This window comes from Euprymna scolopes, chromosome 7 (genome assembly GCF_053919585.1).
Source record: "Euprymna scolopes isolate OS-2025 chromosome 7, ASM5391958v1, whole genome shotgun sequence".
NCBI lineage: Eukaryota > Metazoa > Mollusca > Cephalopoda > Sepiida > Sepiolidae > Euprymna > Euprymna scolopes.
The window spans coordinates 66,064,432-66,077,935 of NC_136488.1; the positions used below are offsets into that span (position 1 = coordinate 66,064,432).

The following is a 13,504-nucleotide window of genomic DNA, read 5'->3' on the forward strand; positions in this document are numbered from 1 at the left end:
ATATATATACCCAAAACATATCGCCTTGATGGATAATAATAAAGAATTTTTCGTATAGACTAAATTTGTCTTTAAATGAAGTTTCATCAAGTCCAATGCAGTAGTTTTGTCATTAGGATTTCCTATAGTGGCGATTGTAGCTTTGTAGACTACTTCTGTCTGTGGGCATTGTTGTTTAAGTGGATAACAACATTTATTTATGCACTTACAGTTGTTCGTGTCATTATTATTATTGTTGTTGTTGCTGTTATTAAATATTCTATGATTGTGGTTTTTAATTATTCTTTGTAGATTGTCACTGCAACTGTAAATTAGTTTAATGGTATTTTTATTAAATATTTTGTGTACGATGTTATTGGGGGAAAATGGGCGTTAATTAATTCGAAGATGTTTTTCCTAGTTTGGTTTAATCATTATATTAAAAGGGGGGTTAAACCAAATAATTGTTCTAGGTCTGTGTTTTTATTGCCCTTGTTGGAGGGGGGGTCCAGTATAGTTGATAGTGGTGTTAGTGTATCCACTTTCTTTTAGGGCTGTTATATTAAAGATTTCCAGTTTCTATGAGTTATTTCTAATTCTTTTTTTAATGGATTTAGGGATGTGGTTAATAATATGATTTAGATGGTTAGACAACGGTGCATTTATAAGGGGATGGTACTTTCCTTAGCGTAAGTTCCATATGTATCATGTGTGGCGTTTAATACAGTTTTATACAGTCCTATATAATTTTTGTTAGGTTGTAAAGAATAAAAAGACCAGCCAGATCTGTTATCCCTGCTGAATGTAGAGAGCCTAATGAGGGTCAAAGGATCCGGCTTGACTTTTTTGGTCCATTGTTGGCTTTGACTAATAAGGACAAAATTTTTAATTTCTATCCTTATTACTATTTTGATGTGTCATCTTAAATATTATGATAATAATTAATAGTACTATTGTTTTTTTATTCTTTTATTCTTTTTTATTTACTTATATCAATTTTAATTTTATTTATTAGCATAAATACCGATATTATCTTCATATTTCATTTTCATTAATCATTTTACTTACATCTTTATTACAATATTTATCTTCTTCTTCTTCTTCTTCTTCTTCTTCTTCTTCTTCTTCTTCTTATTATTATTATTATTATTATCATTGGCTCACAAAGAGCTTTCATATAGGTCATCAAAGATCTCTCCTTGAAAAATACCTGCAGTATTTCCTAGAAGCTGAGTGACAACAAGTCTTCTCAGATTTCTAGTAATCCTCATCTCTTTCGATAACATTTGCAAATAAATTTGCATTATCGCAACAGTCGCTTACCATTGATTTCTAGCTGTCATCGGCCATTAATCTCCACTGGAATTTAAGTGGCAATAAGCATTCCCAAGGTCCCAGTTCTCTTCGCACTTGTCTAGCTGAGGGCTGGTCAACGCTCTCTCTTCGAATTTCCATCCTCCTTGACCCTTCTAGACTAATAGGCATCACCCTTTTTTTTTGGAGGGTGATGAGGCAATGGGAGGAGATGAGTGAAAGGAATAGAGAACTTGTAGATATGCAGCTTCAATGTTCTTGGTTCCATGAACGCTTCTTCATGTTTTGCCTCTGCAGCAGTTTGTCTGGTCTGCGCATGAGGGTTGTGTGTATTAGTCTCCACATTCAAGGGTTTCCTTAATATTTCAGCTGTTTTCATTATTGTTATTCGATGTATCTTCCCAGCCATTCCTCTGATTTCAATTTCTACTATTCTTTTTTTCAAAGCTTTTCGGAATAGTTCCTAGTGCTCCTACTATTATAAGTATTATCTTGTTTTTTTTTTTTCATCATCCATTCCCTTTCAGCTCTCTTGCTAGCTCTGTGCATTTGATCTGTTCTCCTTTTCTTTGATATTCACTGTGATCAGCTGGAACAACAAAGTTTATGAGTTGACGGGACTTTTCTTTCTTGCTAATTATTACGACATCCGGTCTTCTTGCTTGGATGGATTTACCTGTTTGTATGTCCATATCCCATATGATTTTGTGATTCTCCTTTTCAAGTACTGTTGCTGGTTTATGCTTGTGCCATTTGTCTGTGCTCTCGAGATGCAGTTGTTTCTATAATTCTCAGTGCATTGCCCTCCGCACTTGGTCGTGCCTATTTTTGTATTCTTTTTCGGCCAGTTTGCTGCATTTGCTTACCATATGGTTTATCGTTTCGTCTCTTTGTCCACAGAGTCTGCATTTGCTGTTTTCTTGTATTTTTTCGATCTTTGCTTTTATGTGGTTGGTTCTTGTTGAGTTATCCTGTGCTGCAGTTATTAGAGATTCACGTTCTCGGTTTACGTGTCCTTTTTACATCCATGTCAAAGTGTCTTCGTTATTCTCATCTTTTGTCATCCTTATGAATCTTCTGTGTAGTTGTTTCTCTTCCCATTTTTCTTTCTCTCTCTCTCTCTCTCTCTCTCTCTCTCTCTCTCTCTCTCTCTCTAAGCTTTTGTCTCTCTGTTTTCTGTTTTGTTGATTTTGTTAGTGTTCCGCGCTGCCATAAATATCCCTTCAGTGTTTTAGTTTATGTGTTTTTCTAGTTCTTTTCTTTGTGTGCGTCATTCACACAGCCTTCTATACACACCAGTCCTCTCCCACCGTTTTTTTCTTTTTCGCGTAGAGGAGAGTCGGTCAACATCGTCCTTTGGGTGCAGTGCACTGTGCATGGTCATGAGTCTCCTGGTCTTCTGATCGAGTTATATCAATTCTTCCTCAGTCTACCATATGAACCACCCTAAATTATTATTATTAGCTCACATGGAGCTTTCACACAAGTCAACAAACGATCTGATTGGAAACTTGTGGTATTTTCTGGGAGCTGAGTGACAACAAGTCTCCCCAGACGTCCAGCCCTCTCCACCTCTTTCGATAGCATTTGCAAATGAATTTGCATCATCGCAGCAGCCGCTTATCATTGATTTCTCGCTGATAGTGGCCATTGGTTTATACTGGAATTTGAGTGGCACTCAGCCTCCCCAAGGTCCCAGTTCTCTTTGCGCTTGTCCAGGCGAGGTCGGGTTGGCGCTCGCTCCTCGGTCTTTCAGTCCTTATTGACCCTTCTCGGCCCTTTGGTATCATTTTTTTTGGGGGGGAGGATCGGTGATGAAACAATGGGGGAATGCATGATGGGGGGCGTAGAACTTATAAATATGCAGTTTCGGTGTTCTTCATTCCCTGTAACGCTTATTCGTTATATTGTCTTGTAAAAATATGGAACGCTTCACGAATTTGCGTGTCATCCTTGCGCAGGGGCCATGCTAATCTTCTCTGTATCGTTCCAATTATAGTATATGTACTGCCGATTATTATTATTATTATTATTATTATTATTATTATTATTATTATTATTATTATTATTATTATTATTGTTGTTGTTGTTGTTACCGCCATAGTTGATATTATTATTATTATTATTATTATTATTATTATTATTATTATTATTATTATTATTACTGACATAGTTGATATTGTTATAATTATGAATATAGCTATGCATTATCACATTTAAATTCAATTTAGCCTTCTCCCCCTTTTAATGTTAGGATTGTATGCCATTGTAACACTTTTTGGCACACATTGAATCATGCCAATCAGGCTGTCTAGACGATTTCCGTTGTCTGGGTTTACGCCTACACATTTTGCAAGTCTGATTTGAACTGACCTAGTTTTCAAATACAATGTCTGCTCGTACCATGTGACGCCAAACCAACTATGGAAGCGGTTCTGTTAGGCATGTGTGACTGAGTGAAAATCAAATTTTGGGTTTAGGGTTTTTTCACCAACTGCTAGAGCAATTTTATATTCATTTAAGCTGAACTTCTTTCCAACCGTATTATTTCTCACTTTCAGATTTGCCATCGAGTGAATCTTAATGCACGCTGAAACGTTTACTCCTGGTTTGTTTTTTTTTTCTTTTTGTTTTTGTTTCTTCTTTTCCCCCATGTCCTTTATAATTTCAAATATTTTAACTGAAATAAACACATTTTTTTGCAATTTATGACTAACCATCATTAATTGCTGTTTCATTTAACGCCTTAACCAACAAGGTTTAGTTCTACTATAATAATAATTTGCCAATTTCTTTCTTTCTTTCCTCTAATATAAAGAATAGTAAGAATAGATAGCATTCTTTGAAACTCCGCAGGGTTTTTGAAAATTGTTTTTGGAGTATTCTGTCGAATAATACATTGTTTTGAAAATTTAATTTGCAGTTTTAATTTCTTCTCTTTCTCTGACACCCCCTCCCCCCATATATATATATATATATATATATATATATATATATATATATATATATATATATATATATATATATATATATAAGCTTAATTAACTAAGTCGGTTGTTATAATCATATTCTCTTTTAGATTTGAAATTGCTTAATTAATGTTAAAACAATGGATACTGTAAATAATTTATTGTATATTAGTAATTGTACACAAGTTGCTATTTTACCAATAATGAAGGTTGCAGAATTTTAATGCAATTCGCAACAGCATTAGTCTTAATTAAGCGCAATATATTTCATATTCATTACTCCAATACGTATCTTCTATATCGATTGTTTAAAAAAATCTATTTGTGAATGGTTATAATTCAATACGAAAGATTGGTGGGGGGGGGTTACCACTTTGGAACTCTGTATTTTAGTATGTTATTTTTTTCATTCTTGCTGAATAACTAAAAGCAAACGACAAAACTGGCTTGAATTTTGTGAAGCAACAAGCACTATATATATATATATATATATATATATATATATATATATATATATATATAATTGGAAAAAATACAGCTATTAATATAAATCGGATAAAGAAAGGAATTCTCTTTTTCGCTGTATCAACAAATAGAGTTCTTTCTGTGAATATTTTAGAGATGGGGGCATCCTCACATATAATACCTTGGTCAATGTAGAGGCAACGCTTCAAACCAGTTGTCACTATCCAACTCCCCTCCTCCCCGGGGAGTTGGTCCCCATTTGCCCTTCACTCCTCACATTAAAAATCGGCTTGTGCCTAATTTGCTCGGCAGGGGAGCGAATAAATACTCTTTTCTTGCCCTTTTGGCCAAGATCAAAGTGTAGTATATGTCCGGCAGATACTGCAAGCAAAAACATATGTGGGGGAAACACCACATAAGACCTTGGACAATGTAGGGACAACCCTTCATACCAATTGTCACTATCCAGCTCTCCTACTCCCCGGGGAGTTGGCCCCCATTTTCCCTTCACCCCTCACATTAAAAATCGGCCTTTTGCCTAATTTGCTTGGTGGGGGGAGCAAATAAATACCAACTTCACGTATAAGACCTTGGTCAATATAGGGGCAACCCTTCATACCAATTGTCACTATCCAGCTCCCCTACTCCCTGGGAAGTTGTTCACCATTTCTCTTTCACTCCTCACATCAAAAATCGTCCCTGTGCCTAATTTGGTCGGTGGCGTTTTGGCAGAGATCAAAGTGTAGTACCTGTTCTTACATGGTGTATTATTTTGATATAAAGTGGGGGATCACTTTTATGTATTAATTAAATGTAAAATGATCACCCACTTTACAACCACCCAGTCTCAAAGTCATTCAAGTCATTCTCCGGATCATTCAAGTTGTTTTTGAAGGATTCCAGTTATTTTTTAAGCATTCAAGTCATTCTCAAAGTCATTCAATTCCTCCTTAAGTTCATTAAAGTCATTCTAAGTCATTTACTTTTTATTTATTTTAGTCATTTCAGCCCATTTCTCGGTCATTTTAGTATATCTTTAAGAGTTTCATGTCATGCATTCATTCATTACACGAGAGCATGCGACTAATGGCTATCGGCCTTGTTTATAGATGACGGAAACTAACGATACGAACTGACAATCTGTGTGTGCAAAGTTCGAATCCAGTTCGCGCCACAGAAGTAATTTCACTTAAGATGTTTGCAACCTTAAGGTAGCCCCTCTTAAAAGTAAACCATGTCTTTCTAGAAAGAATTCTAATTAGAAAGATACCAGGGAAACGAATGCTGGCAATAAATGAATCTTATTCATACGAACTGAATGAATGCATTATTTTCTCGCTGCCAAAACTGAACTGAGCGCAAATATTATTTTCGAGAAGGCAGAATTGATTGCGTTTTGTTAAGCGAGAAAACGAAAGAAATATATATGGAATTTGAAGAAGGAAATAATACGTTTATCTGTACAAGTAGACATTTCGCCGTCATCCACATCTTGATTACCTAAAAAAAAACTGTTAATATAAATGAATACATTTTTAAAACGGGGTTTCTTCTTGAATCACTGAATAGACCTGTACGAATTAATTTTATCGATTTGCTTCCCCACGAGAGCAAAATGTGGCACAAAATCATTTTGAATGTGGAGGAAAACCAGCTTCTCAAAAAGGGGCACTCTGGCAGTTGCAAAAATACAAATTGCCTTAGTATGGAAGGGTTTCCCATACATTGACTAAGGACAAATCAATTAAAGAACAGATACTACACTTTGCTCTTAACGATCTTCTATTGCAGTGGTGCTCAATCAGCGTGGAAATCCCCCACCCCTCCAAAAACATTGCATGCTTTAGGGGTGAATTGGCACTATTGATTAACAGAAACAAATTGGATCCGGGGCCAAAATAAAAACAAGAGTGTGCGTTACTAAAAGGTCATGTCGGATTTCCTCTCTGATATCGTTTGTATTAAATGCTACTATGTAAATATAAGTTATTATTACTAGTACGAAAGCACATTTTGAATCGGACTTTTTGAAGCGTATGTTTCTGATAAATGATAAAAGTTTCACGATCTAAGAAAAAGGTTAAGAACCATTCTTGTATTATATAAATGACAGTTGTCAGTTCGTGTGCGTATTTGTAAAGGTCAGAAACTACACAAATCACACACACATACACACAAAGCTGTTATAATCTCCCAGAATTGACTCGGACAAAATATGGACACATTTTTTTTTTTTTTTTGTGATGGTCATTTCAATACACAAAGACAAGACGCAGGTCGGAGATTAACTCGGCTGAAATGTTGGGAGAATTACATACAAAACGAGACTAGTAGGTGAGATAATCCAAATAATCTAAATTATCAATATATATTTCAGAAATTCCCAAAACAGCATTATCATAAGAAAATCATTATAGTTTTATAGCAACTTAGTTGAATTAATAATTTAATGACCAAAGAGTACAATAATAATTAAATTTAACTTTCAGAATCTTAATTAAAAATAATTGGCTAAAAAATAAAAAAGCCGATACTACAATAGAAAGGAAAAAGCCTTCCGAGTAACACCGGGTATGCACAACTAGTCATTCATATTTTCAAATTTAATTCAATTTTATGAAAGGCAGTTAAGTACGAACACGCTTCAAAAAAGAAAGAGTTTTTCAAAATAACTTTTTTTTTTTCTAGGGAGACAATTATCAATTCCAGTTCATTACTAGCACAAACGATTCAGTTTTAATTTGATTTTTTATATATATATATATGAAGTGGAATTGTTTTAATTTGATGTTCAGTCTTTTAAACTTGAGATTGTTAATCGGGGTTAATCGAGAAGGCATCCATCGGAGGAAAAAATAAAATTCGAACATTAGTCCAAGGATAACGGATACCAACGCCTATAATGGTCTATTTTTAAACATTAAGGCCCGTGAATTGTGCAAATACCTCGTTTTATCAGTTACATAAAAATATTTTTAACTATAATTCGAGTTTTCTCCCGATGCACTGCAGTGAGTCCCTGAGCAGAGCAGGCAAGCAATTGATTTGATTGACAAATTGGCGATTTTAACGATTTCAATGGCAATAAAAGTTTTGGACGTGTGGATTATTTGTTGATCTTATTCACACCCGGGAAACTTCAGGTCTTTCTGCTAGCGATTCAGGGTAAAGTTCAACAAACTTGCAACTCATCGAATTAGTCATGTGATGTGTGGGGATTTTGGATAATGATAAGTCATGATTCCGAGATGGAAAATAAAGGTTTACTTTAGTGTCGTTAGAAAAAGTTTTTTTTTTTTTTTTTTTTTACAAGTAGGAGAGAGGACAATAAATTTCTCGCTTTCTTTCACATTTTGAATAAGTTATCTCTGGCGGCTAGAAAATGGCACTTGTTATTATCATTAATTTTTTTGGTGACATAAATGAAATATCCTTATTTATATACAATTAAATACACATTAGTCTTCATTATAGAGTGGATGGTGTTTATAATGAATTGTGAAGGGAGAAATACACATAGCTAATTTGGATGTAAAATTTAAGCTTATAATCCTAATAGTTTACATAGGGACTGGTTTGATTCATAATATATATTTAATTTTATCTTCTTACAACCATTTGTTTATTTTGATATACTTTGAACATAGATTTCACGGGTATATACATCACCATATTATGATATTATTGAAATGTCATTGCGTAAAAATACTGTTACAAATGTTATTTTCTATATAAGGTTGAATTAAGCAATGGAATAGGAATTTCCTTGAGAAGTAAAAAATTGATATGACGTCACGGACAGGAAGTTCGAAATGGGAAGTGGCGAAAAAATACCAATTTTTTCTTTTTGGCCGGTGACTTAGTGAGATTCGGTACTTTGTTTTAGATCTCTTATTTTGTCCACTTCCTCCAAAGAGCAAACGATGACATTATAATTTTATGGTTTATATAAAACAACATCTAAGAGTGGTTCGCTATTTAGAACGAATATTGTTACCGTTTTTCTCTTAATTGTTATTCATTATAACTGTTTGCAAGAAAAAAACGAAATTCTGAGAAGAAGAAAGTCAACAACTTCATATCTATTTTTATGACATGACGACAATGGCGGCTACGCCATCACTACGACAATCTTTCCAACTAGATGCCACGATGTAGTGAACCAACTACACACATATTAGAGAAACGAACAGCAGTTTCTGTCGACGAATATGATAAATTCGCATACGATATGCTACAACGCTGAAACAGCCTCTCTAATCATTTGATCTTGTTTCATATGATTTTATTTCTCATGAGCTCAAGATGATCATTAACAAGATATGATCTGCTTCCCTGGAGTATTTGGGTAATTTTCACCAACACGTACGATTCTCCTTTTTTTTCTACTTTTATTATTCTGTTTATTTAGGTTTTTTCTCTGCCGAATATCTATATCAATTTTTGCAAAAAAAAACGTGTTCACTCATTTCTGATGCAGTCTTTTAATAAAAACAAAATATAAAAATGCACCATTTATTGTATTTTATTGTATTGCGTGGTCTAATAGAATTTTATCTTACTCCCTTTCTCTCTCTCTCGCTCTCTCTCTCTCTCGCTCTCTTTCTCATTTTTTACCGTCTTTCTTTCTCTTTCTGATTGTATATGTCTCTGCCTGTATCGTTCCTTTTATCTCTCTCTCACACGCTTTGTCTCTATTTATCTGTTTTTTTTTTTCAATTTGTAACTCTCTTTGTTTATCTCTTTCACTCCGTTTCTGTCTCAGTCAGTTTCTCTGTGTGATTCCCTTCCTTCCTTCCTCTCTCTCTCTCTCTTTCTCTCTCTCTCTCTTTCTCTCTTTCTTATGCTTTGGTGTGTATTTGGAGGGGGGGTGTAATTGTGCATTATTTGGAATGATTTTTCTAATTTCTAGAAAATTAGCACCATTGTTGGTGTTGAATCCAAGAAAGATTCTAATGAGGTCTTTAACCTATATTCGATGCCAGAGATATGATAAACTGCAAACCCAGCTTACTTGAAAATCACTTTTTGCAACGAATGTGAACTTTTCTTTCTTTTGATTTAACGTCCATTACATTCACTAGCTAACATATGAACTAGACACCGCCAAAAATGGCCCAAAATCAAGTTGTTTTTTTTTTAAACGAAATTACATTTATTAAATTCCATTATTTCTGAGTAACGTTTTTTTCCAGAAAGTTAAAACCCTGAATTTTATCATATAGAAAGCAGAATAATGTAAAACTTTTTCTATTATTTTTAATTAAATTTTAAATGTTAAATTTTTCCCAAAAGTTAACAATTGACATTTTTTGTCTTGCACAAAAAACGTATATAAAGAGTTAAAAAAAAAAAAAAAGGTTTTTGAAATAATTAATTTATTTATTTGTTGTCTATCTAAGATTTAGGGTGATTCTCTATGAGAATATGCAAAAATATTATAATATAAGTACCTGGATTTCAAATAATTCCACTTATTCATATAGGCAACCAGTTACTTCGCGTCGATTTAAACGATGTTTACATTTGTACTTGATAAAAAGCAAACTATGGTAGACCAAACAGGCAAAAAAAAAACTTATTATTATTCAGTGACGAAAATTTCAATGTATTATTAACGCTGAAGCTGGCCTGTACCAGATGCGTGACTATTTGTATGAGTTTGATTTTTAATGTGTATGTGTGTGAAGGCCAGGCTCCCCAAAATGGGGGGGGGGGGACTTAAAGCAGAATAAACAAATTATTTCAGCGCATTTGGTCCACCGTAGTCGAAAAGCGGCAAACGTTTTCAAATGGAATCGAAAAAATGATGATATTTTTAACACAAAGGGCACAATATTTATCGAATTTATTTTGTATCGATTCTTCAAAGCATGTCCTGTTTAATAATGGCCATGCATTATTCGGCTCGCTAAAAAAATTGTTAATTTATTTATCAAAGATTTTAAAATGGCTTTTTTCGTATAAATATTAAAAAAAAAAAAATTTTGTTTTGTTTAACTTAAATTAATTATTTTACTTAACATATTCACCGAATTTCACACTTCAAAACTCAAAAGCGGGATAATTAAACACAATCGAAGTTCTGATATTCAGACGTCAAAATAAGGTATGCAAACAATTTTTTTTAAACTATAATCATGTCCCTTACAACAACACAATATGTTTTGTTCAGTTTCAGATGATTATTTTAAGCATATTTGGAACCCCCTCAAAACAAGGGGGGTTGTAAGCAAAATATATACATATATATATATATCGTTTATGAAAAATAAGTACAGTGTTATAAAGTTCCTTCTTCTCTTAATAATCGCTGAAAATTTCGTATTGATTGGATAATTAACTAATTTTTGGTAGATTTTTAAAAAGACGGTCCGTCAAAAAGTACTTACCTGCCCCTCCCCAGTTTTGGCGGTGCCTAATATAAACGTTCAGTCGGGTGAAAATAATCAACATTTTCATATAAATTTAAGCGCCATTTTAGAAATAATAAATGGTGTCAATATTTTGATATATGAGATATGTAAAAAAGAAAGTAATGGGGTCCAGTGGACGTAGTGTCATGGAGAGAGATGAACAAAGAGAACAGAATTGCTTCATGAGATATGCAGAGAACTTGAATATCTACTAGACGCCATACCCGAGTGTACAAGGGTTTGTCGGTATAACCTGACACGGGAATTCTTCACTCTACAAGTAAACTCTTACCAAATATTCCACATAACATAGTGTAGTGACCGCTTATTTCGCCGGAACAAATTTCCAGAAGAGTCATTCTAACAGTAATCACCGTTTTCAACACGTACGCGTTTGAAGAACGCGCAAAGACACAACGTCGTAATTTGCCTTTCTGCACACATATGATAAAAGGACTACGTTACGCTCCGCGCGTAGCAATACAACAAATAGTCCAGAATGTGCTGGAACTTGACTATAAAAACTTTTGCGCGTGTAAATTAAACTAGTCCAGCTCAGCCAGTTCAAGATGCGTGCGGCATGAACCTAAATTATCATGAAAATTTAATCCTTTTTATTTTTTTTTATTTGCTTTAATTCGTAAAAAAAAATCATACTTTCTCAGTTCAGAAAGACTCTTTCATTTAATTCCAAAATCAAAAAACAAACTTTACCATTTCTTCTATCGTGCGACAACAGAGCACACATACATAAAAAAATTATGCTTTTTTTAAAAAATGTCTATATCAAATGTTGAAACCAGTCTTCATATTGCTAATTACTACGGCTGTGACAACAGCATATTCTTTTCATTGTTTTAACTTAAGTATATATTCGTTAATATCTTATATGTTTTTATATAGACTGATGTGGTTATCGGTTAATTGACTGTCTCCTACTGTGTCGGATATATACTTGAAAGTCAAAAGAATGCAAATAATATTCTGTTGTTACAGCCCTACTAATTACTGACACCTTTTATTTATCTTCTTTCTTTTGTTAAGAGTTGGGATATGTATATATATATATATATATATATATATATATATATATATATATATATATATATATATGCTCACGCCACGGCTGTGATACCAAGCATTGGTGAATATCGACCAATCTCTTACAATAGCATTCGAAGCCCTAATAAGACCACTTCGACATGTTTTAAACTTGCTCACACAAGACATACTGCACCTTCTCCTAATAATGTTATTTCTAATAACAGAACATAGATACTCCACTGAACTAGATGAATTTTTGTCATGGTATCTAGCAAGACCAAGAAACACCATTATAAAGATAACTTTAGAGGCCGATTAGTGAAGCTGGAAAATTAGCGTTCCTCATCTTTTCCGGCTCAATATTTGAGAAGGAGAGGAGAATCTTGATTGAATACTAGGATATCTGTATATCTCATATAAAAATTAAGAGTTACTCACAGAAATAAGTCCCTTGATTTCTGACAGCTAACTGAAGTAAAAGAAACAAAAATAGCACATACCTGTAACTAAGGCTACAGGTATTTACTGCGAGGTAAAAAATACCAGGTTGAGAAACTGGCGCGGTCTATCCTTCTCACGAGGCTAGATGGGTAGTGATGGCGTCACGATAAAAAAACAATACCTTTGATAGGCCTGGGGAAGCGTCAAGTATTCAGTTACCGACAAGATTTGAATTACATTACAAACTCGTGTAGTGAGTTCAACCTCGGCTGCGGCAACGGTGGATGGATGGATGTAGCCTTAGTAAATAGTAAAGCTATTCGATGTGTTGTTAGTCGATGTCTTGTTTTCAATGTTTTATGTAATGCACAATTCAGAAAATTACAATCGTGTTTGATTATTTTTGGGTTATTTTTTTTCAGAATGGATATAATGGGTGGGTGTCTATATTATATAGATCTGTATACACATGTATACGTGTGTGCAGGTCTTGTGTGCATTTTGTATTTGCACAATTTTCGCATGTTGTATTATTTTTATGGGAATCGCTCTAGACAAGGGTTGAAGCCAAATAATGTAAGGTGCTAACAAGAACGAAATACGATTATTGCAAAAGCAGGCGATGCCTTTTGTTTCGTTAGTCTTGAAAAGGCAATGGCAATAGCTATGTATAAAAAAATAAGAATGACGAAAGTTCAACAAGCCTGCAATTATTTTTTTAATTATTTTTTATTATTATTCCAATCCTTTGAGATGAGTAATTTGTATATCTATTTATTTGCGGACTGTTATCCTCATCTGATGAGGTGATGAGACAAGAACAACTAGAACGACAAGGATAACAGTCTGTAAATAAATAGATGTGCAGTTCTTGAC

General features: G+C 33.8%; 1 protein-coding gene and 1 non-coding gene across 3 annotated transcripts in view; both read right to left on the reverse strand.

Moving 5' to 3' along the window:
• LOC145279775 (beta-1,3-galactosyltransferase 5-like) overlaps positions 1 to 13,504 on the reverse strand; it is a 183,646-nt gene that overhangs the window by 77,774 nt on the left and 92,368 nt on the right. The window lies entirely within an intron of this gene.
• LOC145280645 (U6 spliceosomal RNA) lies at positions 3,210 to 3,314 on the reverse strand. The gene has a single exon (XR_013868606.1). It is a non-coding gene; the product is annotated as a U6 spliceosomal RNA (small nuclear RNA).